Here is a 13,631-nt window from a genome sequence, read left to right on the forward strand (position 1 = left end):
ACTGTATGGGAGAACATATTTGCCAGTGATACATCTGATTAAGGGTTAATTTCCAAAATATATAAAGAAATTATATAACCAGGAAGAGAAACAATCCAATTTAAAAATGGGCAAAAACCTGAATAAATGCTTCCCCAAAAGGATCTATAGATGGCCAATAGGCATATGATAAAATGTTCACCCTTACTAGACACCAGAGAGATACAAATTAAAACTATAATGACCTCACTCACACCTGCCAGAATGGCTACCATTCATAAATTAACAAACAAATGTGTGTGAGGACATGTTGAAATGGGAGCCACAGTACACTGTTAGTGGGAATGCAGACTGGTGAAGCCACTGTAGAAAACAGTATGGAGTCTCCTCAAAAAATTAAAAATGGAACTGCCTTTTGACCCAGAGATCCCAATTCTGGGAATATATTCTAAAAATCCTAAAGCACCAATCAGAGAGAGTATATGCAACCCTATGCTTATAGCAGCATTTTTTACGATAGCCAATATCTGGAAACAGCCCAAGTGCCCATCAATAAATGAGTGGATAAAAAATTGGTAGTATATTTAAACAATGTAATACTGCTTCGCAGTGGAGGGAAAAAAAGGAAATCTTATCTTTTTCAACACCATGGATGGACCTGGAAAGTTTTATATTAAGTAAGTGAAATAAGCCAGTCAGAGAATGACAAATACCATGTGATTTCACTTATATGTGGAATTTTTAAAATTCCCTTTTCTTTTTTCTTTTCCAGTTGGGTGGTTTCCATTACCTTGTTTTCCAAACGGATGGTTCTTTTTTCTGCATCATTAATCTTCTGTATTTTTCTTTTTAGTTTTTGTATTCTTCAGTTGTAATTGGTTCTTTTATATATTTTTGTCTCTTTATTCAAGTTCTCACTGATTTCATCCATTCTTCTCCCAAGTTCATTGAGCATCTTTGTAACCATTTCTTTGACTGCTTTATTTAGTAGACTGCTTGTCTCCATTTCACTTAAATATTTTTCTGAAGTTTTCTCCTGTTCTTTCATTTGGAAGATATTTCTCTGTTTCCTTATTTTTGCTGTTTCTGTCTTTGCTTCTATGTGTTAGGTAGATACACTACGTTTCCCATTCGGGAAACTGTGGTCTTTTGTCCTGTGGGGCCCAGTGGTTACTAGAGCCAGGTGCTTCAAGGGTTTCCCCTTTGTGGAATGTGTATATCCTCCTACTGTAGTTGGGTCGTAATTGCTGCAGGTGAACCAGTGGATGGGGTTAACCCTGAGGCCAACTGGCTGCAAGGAATGGCCCTGGCTACTGCAGAAATTCTGATGTGTGGGGGTTGGTAGCATGAGAGCTACTTTGGAGGTGCTCCTATGCCAGCTAAGGCTGCCCATCAGTGTGTTACTTGTAGAACCATTTGGGTGGGGCTCTGGTGCAGGCTAGGGCCAGCCACCAGTTTTGTTGGGTATGGAGCTTCTTGGGAGAAACTTTGGTACAGCCCAGTGCCAGCCATTTGTACCAAGCTTGGGGCCACTTAATAGTCGCTATAATGTGAAGCAAGGCCAGTCACTGTTAGTGCCAGGTTTGAGGCCACTTGGGAAATATTACATTGTTAGTTTAGGCCAGCTGCCATATGTGGCAGGTCTGGAACTTCTCAGAATAGATTATGAGGTGAGCCAAAGCTGGCTGCTGTGTGTGGTGGGTCTAGAGCTGCTTAGAAAAGGCTCTAGCTAGGGCAATGCAAACAGTGTTAGCCAGGTTAATTGATATGACAAATTTGGTGTCTACCTGCACCATGCCAGCCAAGTGGAAAGTGAGCACAAAACAAACAAACAAACAAACAAACAAAAAACAACAATGGCACCCACCAGTGCTTCTATCTTCAGAGAGATTTTCCAATGATCCCTACACCTCTCACAGTCACCCTAGAGTTGGTCTGTTCAATTTATCTCCATATGACCTATGTGCTTCTCAAACTGCTGCTCTGCACTGGACCTTAGAGCTAGTGACTTTGTTCTTGGGGTCTTTAGAGCAGCAACAAAAGTCTCCCCGAGACCTTTGTTTCTTTCAGATGTAATCCCTGTTGTTCTTCAAAGCCAGATATTATGGGGACTTCTCTTTTCACCATAGATTTTTTTGGGCTGGAGAGCCAGGTGTGGGGCTTGGACCTTCAGTCCTCAGGGAAGACCACTTCAGCTGTGATTTCCTTACTGTTTGTGAATTGCCACACCTTGATTTGAGACCTGATTATACCACACCTCTGCCCCTCTTACCCATCTCAACATGGCTTTTCCTTTAAATCCTTAGTTATAGGAATTCTGTCCAGCTAGTCTTCATATGGTTCTCAGCAATGCTTGTTCTATATTTAATTATAATTTTGGTGTGTTTGTGGGAAAAGGTGAGCTCAGACTGTATTTACTCCACTGTCTTTACCAAACCTCTGCAAAATGGTTTCTATGAAGAGCTACATAAATATTTTAGACTTTGTGAGTCTGTATCAAATTCTTATTTTTATATACACAACCTTTAAACAGACAAATAAACAAACAAACAAAAATAATTGCTGCGTGGGCTGTAATTTACTGAGTTCAGAATTCATGCCTCTACCTACTGCCTGTATTCCTACAACAGAATCCCAACCTGCTGATCCTCAGTTTCAGTACCTCTGGTGGTAGGCAAATCTTTATCACCCTCTTTTACCTAAAGTAGCCTATCCTATCACTAAAAAAAAAAAAAATCTCTGAAAATTGTTGCTTCTTAATTAGGAACACCATTCTTTCACACTAGAGTTTACTTACATTGCCTTTAGAAGAAATATGTGGAAATATGCCTTACCAAAATAATTCACTATCAGCTGGACATGCATTAGATTAGCACATATGATGAAGGTGGAGTACAGGACTTATTATTTAGGATGGTGGGCAGGAGGTGACTAGGGCTTGAGGATCTTTAGAGAGAGAAGGCTTGGATAGAAGATCAAAGGGAAGGAATGGATGAGTAGAGAGAGGTGGGGGTAAAGGAGGAGAAGCTGTTTAAGTTTATTCACACAGCAAACTCCCAACTTAGACCCATTTTTAGCTCCCATCCTTGGAATTTGGTTGCACCTGAGAGGATACTTTTGAAAATATTCCAGGAATATGAACTGAGTTCCAGAGATTCCAACAGCAGTTTCTCATGCATGCTTGGGTCTGAGCTGTTGAATACTTGGAATGACTAGTTCTCCTATTCCTGATAACATCCTGCGGGAGAATCACAGGCCAAAGTTTGGGGCTTTCTCACAGGCTTATTCATTTTCCCCATACACCTTCCACAAGATGCTGGAATTGCCTGCCAGAGCACCAAAGGCCTACATCTTCAGGCTTGGGAATTTGGGTAACTTGCACCAGGAATCATTACAAAGGCCCAGCTGAATACAAGGAAGTATGGTCAGTCCCTGTTGGAGCTAAGCAAGAAAGCATGAGCTCAGCCTGCTTCACAGACTTGTCAAGACTTGGAAATACAGAGATTTGCATGCATGTTTACACAATAAAAGACCCACTGGCTTGGGCACCAGGAGGACTTGGTTCTTGTACTGGAAACTTGACAAGTTCCTTCTCCTCTTCAGGCCTTGGTATCCTCATCTGTAAAGTGGGGGTGATAGAACCTACCTCACAGATTTATTGAGAAGATTTACTGAATCAATCCATATAAAATACTTAGAACAAAGCCTGACACAGAGTAAGTAACCAACAAATGGTAGATTTATGGTTGTCAGCTTTATCTGCCATGAAAATAATTTTTGAATGATATCATTCTTTTACACCCCACTTCCAATCCATCAGACTATCCTTTAGCCTCTACCTTCAAAATGTATTCAGAACCTGACCACTTCTCACTCCCTCCACTGTTGGCACCCTGGTCAAAGCCCCTATCATCTCTCACCTGGAACGCTACAGTATCCTCTGACTCTTGCCTCCTTTAATCCATATCCCTCACAGAACCCAGAGAGAGACTTTTAAATGTATATGTAAGGCCGCATCATTCCCCAGCTTAAATTCTTACAGTGGCTTCCCATGACATTCAGAATAAATTCAAAATCCTCAATAGTGTCTATAAAATCCTGCTGCCTCTGCATCCTAATCTCCTATCTTTCTCTCCATTGCTTACTTTGTTACAGCCACACCAACTTCTTGTTTCTTTACCATGTCAAATTTACCCTTACCTCAAAGATTTTACATTTGTTATTTCTCCTGCCTGGACCATTCTTCCTCCACATACCTGCACAGCTCTTTCCTATGTCTCTGTTCAAATGACACTCCTATCCTGACCAACCTTTCAGAAGAAACACTTTCCATTTACTCTATGTCCCCTTACCCTGATACTTTATCCACAGCACTTGTCATCTTTTTATATACCATATAATTTTCTTATTTATCTTGTTATCTCTCTCTCCCACTAGAGTATCATATCTATGATGGCAAGGATCTTTGCCCATTTTCTTCACTATCATAACTTCTGCACCTAGTACAGTGCCTGGTATGTAGTAGGTGCTAAATAAATATTTGTTGAATATATGAGGGAAACATTCCCTTTTTCTACCTACTCTGTGGGGTTGATGTGGGGCTAAAATATATTAGTCTCTTGAAAATGCTTTGAAAGACATATAGTCTAACTTTAAGCCTTTGTTGAGGCTATTTTCTTTTCCTAAATGTACTTCATTTCATATCCATTCTGAAATTTCCAATCAAGAGACCTGAGTACTTTCAACTTCCCTTTTGAGGATGCCTATCTTTTTCATTCAATTGTGAAGTGAGCCCTTAGAAATCATGGACTATGATTTGTCCAGTTGTGTATATATGGCAATGCCCACCACCAGTCAGAGTATTGTGCCTAGTACAGCAAACACACAATAAATAATTCTTTTTTATTATAAGCTTATTTTTTGATATTCAGTAATTTTATTTGTCTGCATCAACAAAATGTTTTCTATACATTGAATAAATGAAGTGTGTGTGAGTGTGCATATGTATGTGTGTATATGTGTGTGTGTGTGTGTGTGTATCAACCAGTAAGGAGGAAAAGACATCTATGATAATTTAAGTGCAAGGGAAGAAATATTCACCCCATGGAGGGTGAGTACAGGAATCTACAAGACCTAGAATAGAAGGACCCCCACCCTCCAGTTGTGCTATGGAAATAGAAATTAAATATCACCACTATCACTACACTTTATCTAGTGTAATTCCTGTTTTCCCCTTCTTTCTTAGTAATAAAATATTCACTTTTTTAGTTGAACATATGGCCTCCTGGAGAAAACAATGCATTTCCAGCCTCTCTTGCAGCAAAGAGTGGTCATGTGACTAAGTTTTGGTCAAAGGGATATAAATACAAGTAGCGCACACAGCTTTTGGGGAAATGTTCTTAGAGACAGAAAGCATTCCTTTTTTTATCTTTTTTTTTCTTCTTCTTACTAGCTGGAATACAGACATGATGAATGGAGCTTCACAATTTTGGACTACATGGTGAAAGCCATTAGTTAATGAACATGGATCCACAATACAGAAGGAGAATGAGTTTCTAATGATTTCAAGGGACTGGCATGCAATCCCCAGATATGTACCCATTGGACTTTTTTCCATAAAATAATTAAACTTTATTTCCAAAACCCACTGTTAACTTAGATTTCCTATTGCATATATTACAACATAACCTTTACTGACACACTGGGGCATTGGCTATCTTAAAGAGGGAGGGAGCACTGTATTCTGCTTTCAGTTCAATTAAATTCAGTACACACTTATTGAGTAACTACACCTATATCTGCCACAAAATTTGACCACTCCTTCTTTCTTGAAACCCTTGTTTTCCCTTGTATCTTCCTCTTACCTATTCTTCATACACTTTCCAAAGTCCCTTTCTACCCACATAGTCTTAAATCACAGGGGCCTCCCCAGATTATGACCAACACCTTTTTATCTCCTCACTCAATGCACCCTCCCTATTATCGTCATCTATTCATATAGTTTCAACTTTCATCCAGTTTCTGTGAATACTTCTCACATCTCCATCTCTAATCTGCTTTCTCTTCCAAACTCTCATAGTTATTTTTCTTATAATGTAAAATTATTGTTGGGTCTTTCAAACTAAACTTCTCTTTCTGCTAGAATTGCCATCTTCCAGTAATTCACCAAAATGAAGAACACAAAGAAAAAGAGAAGTACCTACTTCCATTTCTCTAGATATTTTTGAAAATATGAACTTGTTCCTTTGGCCACATACATGTGAGTTTACAAGAAATGTGACACTGTAGAAATCAAGGAAATAGGTACCATTTAAGAGTTCCAAAAAAAATGTAACTGTGACAAAGGAGAGTCTACAGGGTCACATACTGTGTGCTCTTGGCATTGCTCTAAACAGACAAGTTAAGAACAGATCCTTGTCAAGAGAATTAAGGTACATTTTGGCATATTAAGTACTTTAAAGGTCAAATTAATTTTCTGAAATGTGTAAAAAATGTAATTATATAAATAAGGGAGCCAAAGACAAAGCTATCCTGCTCCACCCAGGGAAGTACACTTTGCGAAAACCAGTAGCAAGGAACCTGGCCTTCCAGAACTTATCTTCTATTGTTGTAAAAGAAATTAAAAAAAAATTGGAGTGTGATAAAAAACTCAACTTTTCTGAACTCCCTACCATGTGTCTTTTAATCAGGAAAAAAGTTCAAGGGCCTTGATATTGTTACCTGCAGGTTATGTAAAATGTTCCACCAGCCTGGATCACCACTTGCTCTCCAAGAATGCTCAGCTCTGGTTTCATCACTGTCTCTTTATTGGCAAGATAAAATTTATGGCTATTAGAATTTTTCAATTAGTCACCAGATGTATTTAAATATCATTCCACATTCCACATGAGTAAATTGATGTATATGTAAAGCCAACTGCTGCATTTTCTGTAATAGCAAACTATTAGAAATAGCCAAATGCTTATTGATAAGGAACTGATTAAATTAAGGCATATACATATGATGGCATGCACAGCAGTAAAACAGTAAAAATTAAAGCTCTTTATATAATGATATAGAGCAGTCTCCAAAATAAATCAAATAGAAAGCAAAATACAAAATAGTATGTATAGTATATAACCATTGGTGTAAAAGAAGAAAATATATATATTTATGTATGCATAAAACTGAAAGACACACACAGGTATAGGCTGTTGTCCCTTGGAAGGAAAAATGGAGGGTAGAGAACAGTGGATGTAATGGGGCTTCCTACTATATACACCTGTGATATACTGAATCATTGTTTACAACTACTTTTCAGTACTACCCAATAGAGTGCAAAAAGTCTGTTTATCCACCCCATTGATTTTGGGCTTAGTCATGTGATTCAATTTTAGCAAATGGAATTTGGGTTGAAATTATAAAGCACCCATTTCAGTCTGAAGTTTTAATAAACATTGCATGTTCTTATCCAGTCTCTTCCTTTTTCTGCCATCACTGTAACAAAACTGAACCTAGGTAGGCTACTGGTCCAACTGGAATGAGAGACAGCTGGAGCAGACATAGATGCCATAGGCTCAAGCAAAACCCAGCAGGACCAGCTTAGTTCAGCAGAACACCATGCAACACACTGTTGCATGAGCAAGTAATAAATATTTAACATGGTATGATAATTAAATATAATTTAATTAAGTATAATTAAAATGAAAAATTACACAAATTTAAATTTTATCAGTTTTAACATGTATACACACATGAAAATATTACTTCAATAAAAATAATTAATACATCCATCACCCTAAAACTTTCTTTGTGCCCCTTTGTAATCCATCTGTCTCTCCACCCCTGCCCCAAGCAACCAATGATCTAATTTCTTTCACTATAGATCAGTTTAAATTTTCTACAGTTTTAAAATAAATTGAATTACATAGTATATACTCTTTCATGCCTGGCTTTGTTCACATAGAGTAATGATTTTGAGAAACATTCCTGTCATAGCATATATCAATAGTTCATTCCTTTACATTTCCAAAGAGTATTACATTGTTTGGATATAATCACATTTTGTTTAGCTAATAATGGACATTTGGGTTGCTTCAAATTTCTCGTTATTATAAATAAGAGCTGCTATGAACATTCATGTAAGTCTTTGTGTGAATATATATTGCCATTTATCTTTTTTTTTAATTTTTAAATTTAATTTTTGTTTAAAATATTAGAGATGTCCCTTTCTCTCCCCAATGACCTGTTCCACCAGTCCCATTCCCCTCCCCAGTCCCTCTCCACACCGTTTGCCATGTCCTTGGGTTGTGCATATATGCATATAAATTATTTGGTTACTCTCTCCCCCTCCACCCACCCGCCCTCCTCCATCCCTCTGACTTTCGTCAGTATATCATCTACACTTCCATGTCACTGAATCTATTCTGTTCATCAGTTTATCAAGTTCTTTAGATTCCACGTATAAGCGACATCATGTGATGTTTGTCTTTCTCTCCCTGGCTTATTTCACTTAGCATATTTTTCTCCAGCTCCATCCAAACTGTCCCAAAGGGTATGAGATTCTTCTTTAGAGCGGGGTAATATTCCATGGTGTAAATGTCCCACAGCTTTTTTATCCACACATCTACTGATGGGCACTTGGGCTGTTTCCAGATCTTAGCTATTGTAAACTGTGCTGCTATGAACATCGGGGTACATATATTCTATCTGATTAGTGCTTCAGAATTCTTAAGAGACATTTCTAGGAGTGGAATCATTGGGTCAAAAAGCAGCTCGATTTTTAATTTTTTGAGGAACCTCCATACAGTATTCCATAGTGGCTGCACCAGTCTGCATTCCCAACAGCAGTGAACTAGGGTTCCCCTTTCTCCACATCTTCACTCGCAATGCCATTTGTTGATTTCTTGAAGGTAGCCATTCTGACAGGTGTGAAATGATAACTCAATTGTGGATTTAATTTGCATCTCTCTGATGATTAGCGATGTTGAGCATTTTCTCATATGTCTCTTGGCCATCTGTATGTCCTCTTTGGAGAAGTGTCTATTCAAGTCCTTTGCCCATTTCTTAATTGGGTTGTTTGTCTTCCTCTTGCTGCGTAGCATGAGCTGTTTGTACACTTTGGAAATTAGTCCCTTATCAGATATATCCTTAGCAAATATGTTTTCCCAGACCGTGGGGATCCTTTGTATTTTGAGGCTGTTTTCTTTTGCTGTGCAGAAGCTTTTTAGTTTGATGTAGTCCCATATGTTTATTTTTTCCTTTGTTTCTCTTGCCCTAGGAGTTGTATCAGTGAAAAGTCCACCACATGGGATGTCTGTGATCTTACTGCCTATGTTTTCTTTCAGGATTTTTATGTTTTGGTGACTTACATTTAAGTCTTTTATCCATTTTGAGTTTATTTTTGTGTATAGTGAAAGTTGGTGGTCTAGTTTTATTCTTTTGCATGTATCTGTCCAATTTTCCGAGCACCACTTATTGAAGAGACTGTCTTTACTCCACTGGATACTCTTGCCTCTATGTCAAATATTAAATTACCACAATGGCGTGAGTCTATTTCTGGGGTCTCTGTTCTGTTCCATTGTTCTATATGCCTGTTGTTGTACCAATACCAGGCCGTTCTGATTACAATGGCTTTGTAATAGAGTTTGAAGTCTGGTAATGTGATCCCTCCTACTCTGTTCTTTTTTCTTAAGATGGCTGCAGCTATTCAGGGTCTTTTTTGGTTCCATATAAATTTTCGAAATGTTTGTTCTAGGTCTGTGAAATATGCTGTTGGTGTTTTCATAGGAATTACATTGAGTTTATAAATTGCTTTGGTTAGTATGGACATTTAAATGATATTAGTTCTTCCAATCCATGAGCATGGTATATTCTTCCACTTGTTTAAATCTTCCTCTATTTCTTTTTTCACCATCATGTAGTTTTCCCAGTACAGGTGTTTTACATCCTTGCTTAAGTTTATTCCTAGGTATCTTATGTTTTCAGTTACAAAGGTAAATGGTATTGCTTTTTTAGTTTCTCTGAGAGCTCATTGTTGGTGTATAAGAATGCCATTGATTTCCGGACATTGATTTTGTATCCAACTACTTTGCCAAATTCGTTTATCAAATCTAGTACTACTTTGATGGAGTCTTTAGGGTTTTCTGTGTACAATATCATGTCATCTGCAAATAATGACAGTTTTACTTCCTCCTTTCCACTTTGGATACCTTTTATGTTTTCTTCCTGTCTGATGGCTATGGTGAGGACTTCCAGTACTATATTGAATAAGAGTGGTGAAAGTGGACACCCCTGTCTTGTTCCGGTTTTTAATGGAAATGGTTTTAGTTTTTGCCCATTGAGTATGATGTTGGCTGTAGGTCTGTCATATGTGGCCTTTATTATGTTGAGGTATGATCCCTCTATTCCCACTTTGCTGAGAGTTTTTATCAGAAATGGGTGCTGGACTTTGTCAAATGCTTTTTCTGCATCTATTGATATGATGATATGATTTTTGTCCTTCATTTGTTTATGTGATGTGTCACATTTATTGACTTGCGCATGTTGTACCATCCTTGCATCCCCGGAATAAATCCCAGTTGGTCATGATAAATAATCTTTTTAATGTATTGCTGGATCTGGTTTGCTAGTATTTTAGTGAGGATTTTAGCATCTATGTTCATCAGGGATATTGGCCTGTAATTTTTCTTTGTAGTACCTTTACCTGGTTTTGGGATTAGGGTGATGCTGGCCTCATAAAAAGAGTTTGATAGTTTTCCCTCCTCTTGAATTTTCTGGAATAGTTTGAATAGAATAGGTGTTAATTCTTCTTTGAATGTTTGGTAAAACTCACCTGTAAATCCATCTGGTCCATTACTTTTTTTGCTGGTGGTTTTTTTATTACTGCTTCAATTTCATTTGTTGTTATCGGCCTATTCAGGTTTTCTGCCTCTTCTTGATTCAGCTTTGGACGGTTGTATGCTTCTAGGAATTTATCCATTTCCCCCATGTTGTCCAATTTGTTGGCATATAGTTGCTCATAATATTTTCTTACAATCCTTTGTATTTCTGTTGGGTCAGTTGTTATATCGCCTCTTTGATTTCTGATTTTATTTCTTTTGGTCCTCACTCTTTGTTTCCTAGTGAGTGTGGCTAAAGGTGCATCAATCTTATTCACCCTTTCTAAGAAGCAGCTCTTGCTTTCATTTATTTTTTAATTGATATTTTAGTCTCTATGTCATTAATTTCTGCTCTGATTATTATTATTTCCTACCATCTACTTCCTCTGGCCTTTTTTTGCTATTATAGTTCTATTTCTTTCAGTTGCTGTGTTAGGTGGTTCATTAGACCTTTTTCTTGTTTCTTGAGATAGGCCTGTAATGCTATGAATTTTCCTCTCAGGACTGCTTTTGCCATGTCCCATAGGTTTTGGGTTGTTGTCTGCTCATTTTTGTTACTTTCCATGAAGTGTTTGATTTCTTCCCTGATCTCCTTGGTAACACATTTATTGTTTAATAACATGCTATTTAGCCTCCATGTGTTTGAATATTTTTGAGTCTTTTTATAGTGGTTGATTTCTAGTTTCATGGCATTGTGATCCGAGAAGATGCTTGATATGATTTCAGTCTTCTTATATTTGTAGAGACTTGCCTTGTGCCCTAACATGTGGTCTATTTTTGAGAATTTTCCATGTGCACTTGAGAAGAATGTGTATTCTGCTGCTTTGGGGTGAAATGTTCTGTAAATGTCAACTTAATCCATTAGGTCTAGTGATTCATTTAATATCTGCATTTCCCTGATGATTTTTTGTCTTGATGATCTGTCCAATGCTGACAGTGGGGTGTTAAAGCCCCCCACTATGATTGTGTTGCTGTCAATCTCCCCTTCAAAGTCCCCCAGGAAATTTTTAATATATTTTGGTGCTCCTGTATTGGGTGAATAAATGCTTATAAGAGTTATTTCCTCCTGTTGGATTGAGCCCTTGAGTAATATTTAGTGACTATCTTTGTCTCTTGTTATCATCTTTATTTTGAAGTCTGTTTTGTCAGAAATAAGAATTGCTACTCCAGTTTTCTTTTCCTTTCCATTTGCATGGAATATTTTACTCCATCCCTTCACTTTTAGCCTGGGTGATTTTTTTGCTCTCAGATAAGTCTGTTGTTTTCTTACCCATTCAGCTACCCTTTGTCTTTTGATTGGACCATTTATTCCGTTTACATTTAAGGTTACTATTGATATCAACTTATTTAATGCCATTTTTCCCCTTTATGCTGATGTACCTTTCTCTCACTATTCCTTCTTTTTCTTAAAGCAGTCCTTTTAGCATTTCTTGCAATGCTGGTTTGGTTGTACTGAACTCCTTTAGTGTTTTTTTTGTCTGGGAAGCTTTTTATTTCACCTTCAATTTTAAATTATAGCTTGGCTGGATAAAGCAATCTTGGTTGCATGTTCTTGCTTTTCATTACTTGGAGAACTTCTTGCCACTCCTTTCTGGCCTGAAGAGTCTCTGTTGAGAAATCAGCTGTCAGCCTTATGGGGGTTCCCTTGTAGGTCACTACTTGTGTCTCTCTTGCGGCCCTTAATAGTTTCTCTTTGTCCTTGACATTTGCCATTTTAATTATGATGTGTCTTGGAGTGGGTCTCTTTGGGTCCCTCTTGTTTGGAACCCTCTGTGCTTCCTGGACTTGTGTGGCTTTCTCCTTCACCAGCTTGGGAAGTTTTCTATCATTATTTCCTCCACCATGTTCTCTATCCCTTGCTTTCTTTCCTCCCCTCTGGTACTCCTATAATGTGAATGTTGTTTCCCTTCATGTTGTCCCAAATCTCCCTTAGATTGTCCTCATGCTTTTTGTTTTTTCTTTTTGCTGCTCTGATTGAGTGATTTTTTTTCTACCTTGTCTTCTAAGTCACTTATTCTATCCTCTGCTTCATTGAGCCTGCTTTTAATTCCTTCCAGTGCATTCTTGATATCAGATACAGCATTCTTTATCTCTGTCTGAGTTTTGTTTATGGTATTTATCTCTTTTTTCATGTTTTCACTAAGGTCCTCGATCTTATCATCTAGTGTCTTCTTAAGTTCCTTGAACATCTTCATCATCCATACTCTGAACTTCGTTTCTGATAATTTGCTTAACTCCATCTCATCAAAGTCTTTTTCTGGCTATGTTTTCTTTACTTTGGGGGTTGTTTCTTTGTCTCCCTATTTTGTTAGGTCTTAGTGTTTATATTTATATATTAGATATATTTGCTGTCCCCCAGTCTTCTGGGATGGCATTTTGTCTTGTGGATCCAGTGGAGTCCAGAAGTATGTTTTCCTTACTCTTCTGAGCTCTTTGCACTAGGCGTCTCCCTCTTGTGGGTGTCCCTTTTGTGGTTTCTGTATGTTCTCCTGTTGTGGCTGTGTCTAGGTTGTTGTTGATCAGTCCTTGGTAGGATCGCCCTCTCAGGTTGGCTAACTGTGTTTCAGCCCCAACCTTGTCGTGTAAGCTGTTGTACGGGTGCTGGCAAGGCAGGACAATACACAACTAAACTTCTAAGAAACAAGAGGTATCTTACAAAATATCTTGACAATCACAATGAAAACAACCTATGTGGAAATAGAACTGGGAGAATGAAGGGAGAACACACACACACACACAAAATTGCTTACAAAAATAGAAAGAGAGAAAGAAAAGTAAAGCTTAGAGAGAGAG

At 37.8% G+C, this 13,631-nt stretch overlaps 1 pseudogene; it reads right to left on the bottom strand.

The window, feature by feature from the left end:
• Positions 1–7,340, bottom strand: part of LOC148090484 (vascular endothelial growth factor receptor kdr-like) — a 269,330-nt pseudogene extending 261,990 nt beyond the window's left edge.
• Between the last annotated feature and the right edge of the window lie 6,291 nt (positions 7,341–13,631).

The sequence above is a fragment of the Miniopterus natalensis genome, chromosome X (genome assembly GCF_054644295.1).
Source record: "Miniopterus natalensis isolate mMinNat1 chromosome X, mMinNat1.hap1, whole genome shotgun sequence".
Lineage (NCBI taxonomy): Eukaryota > Metazoa > Chordata > Mammalia > Chiroptera > Miniopteridae > Miniopterus > Miniopterus natalensis.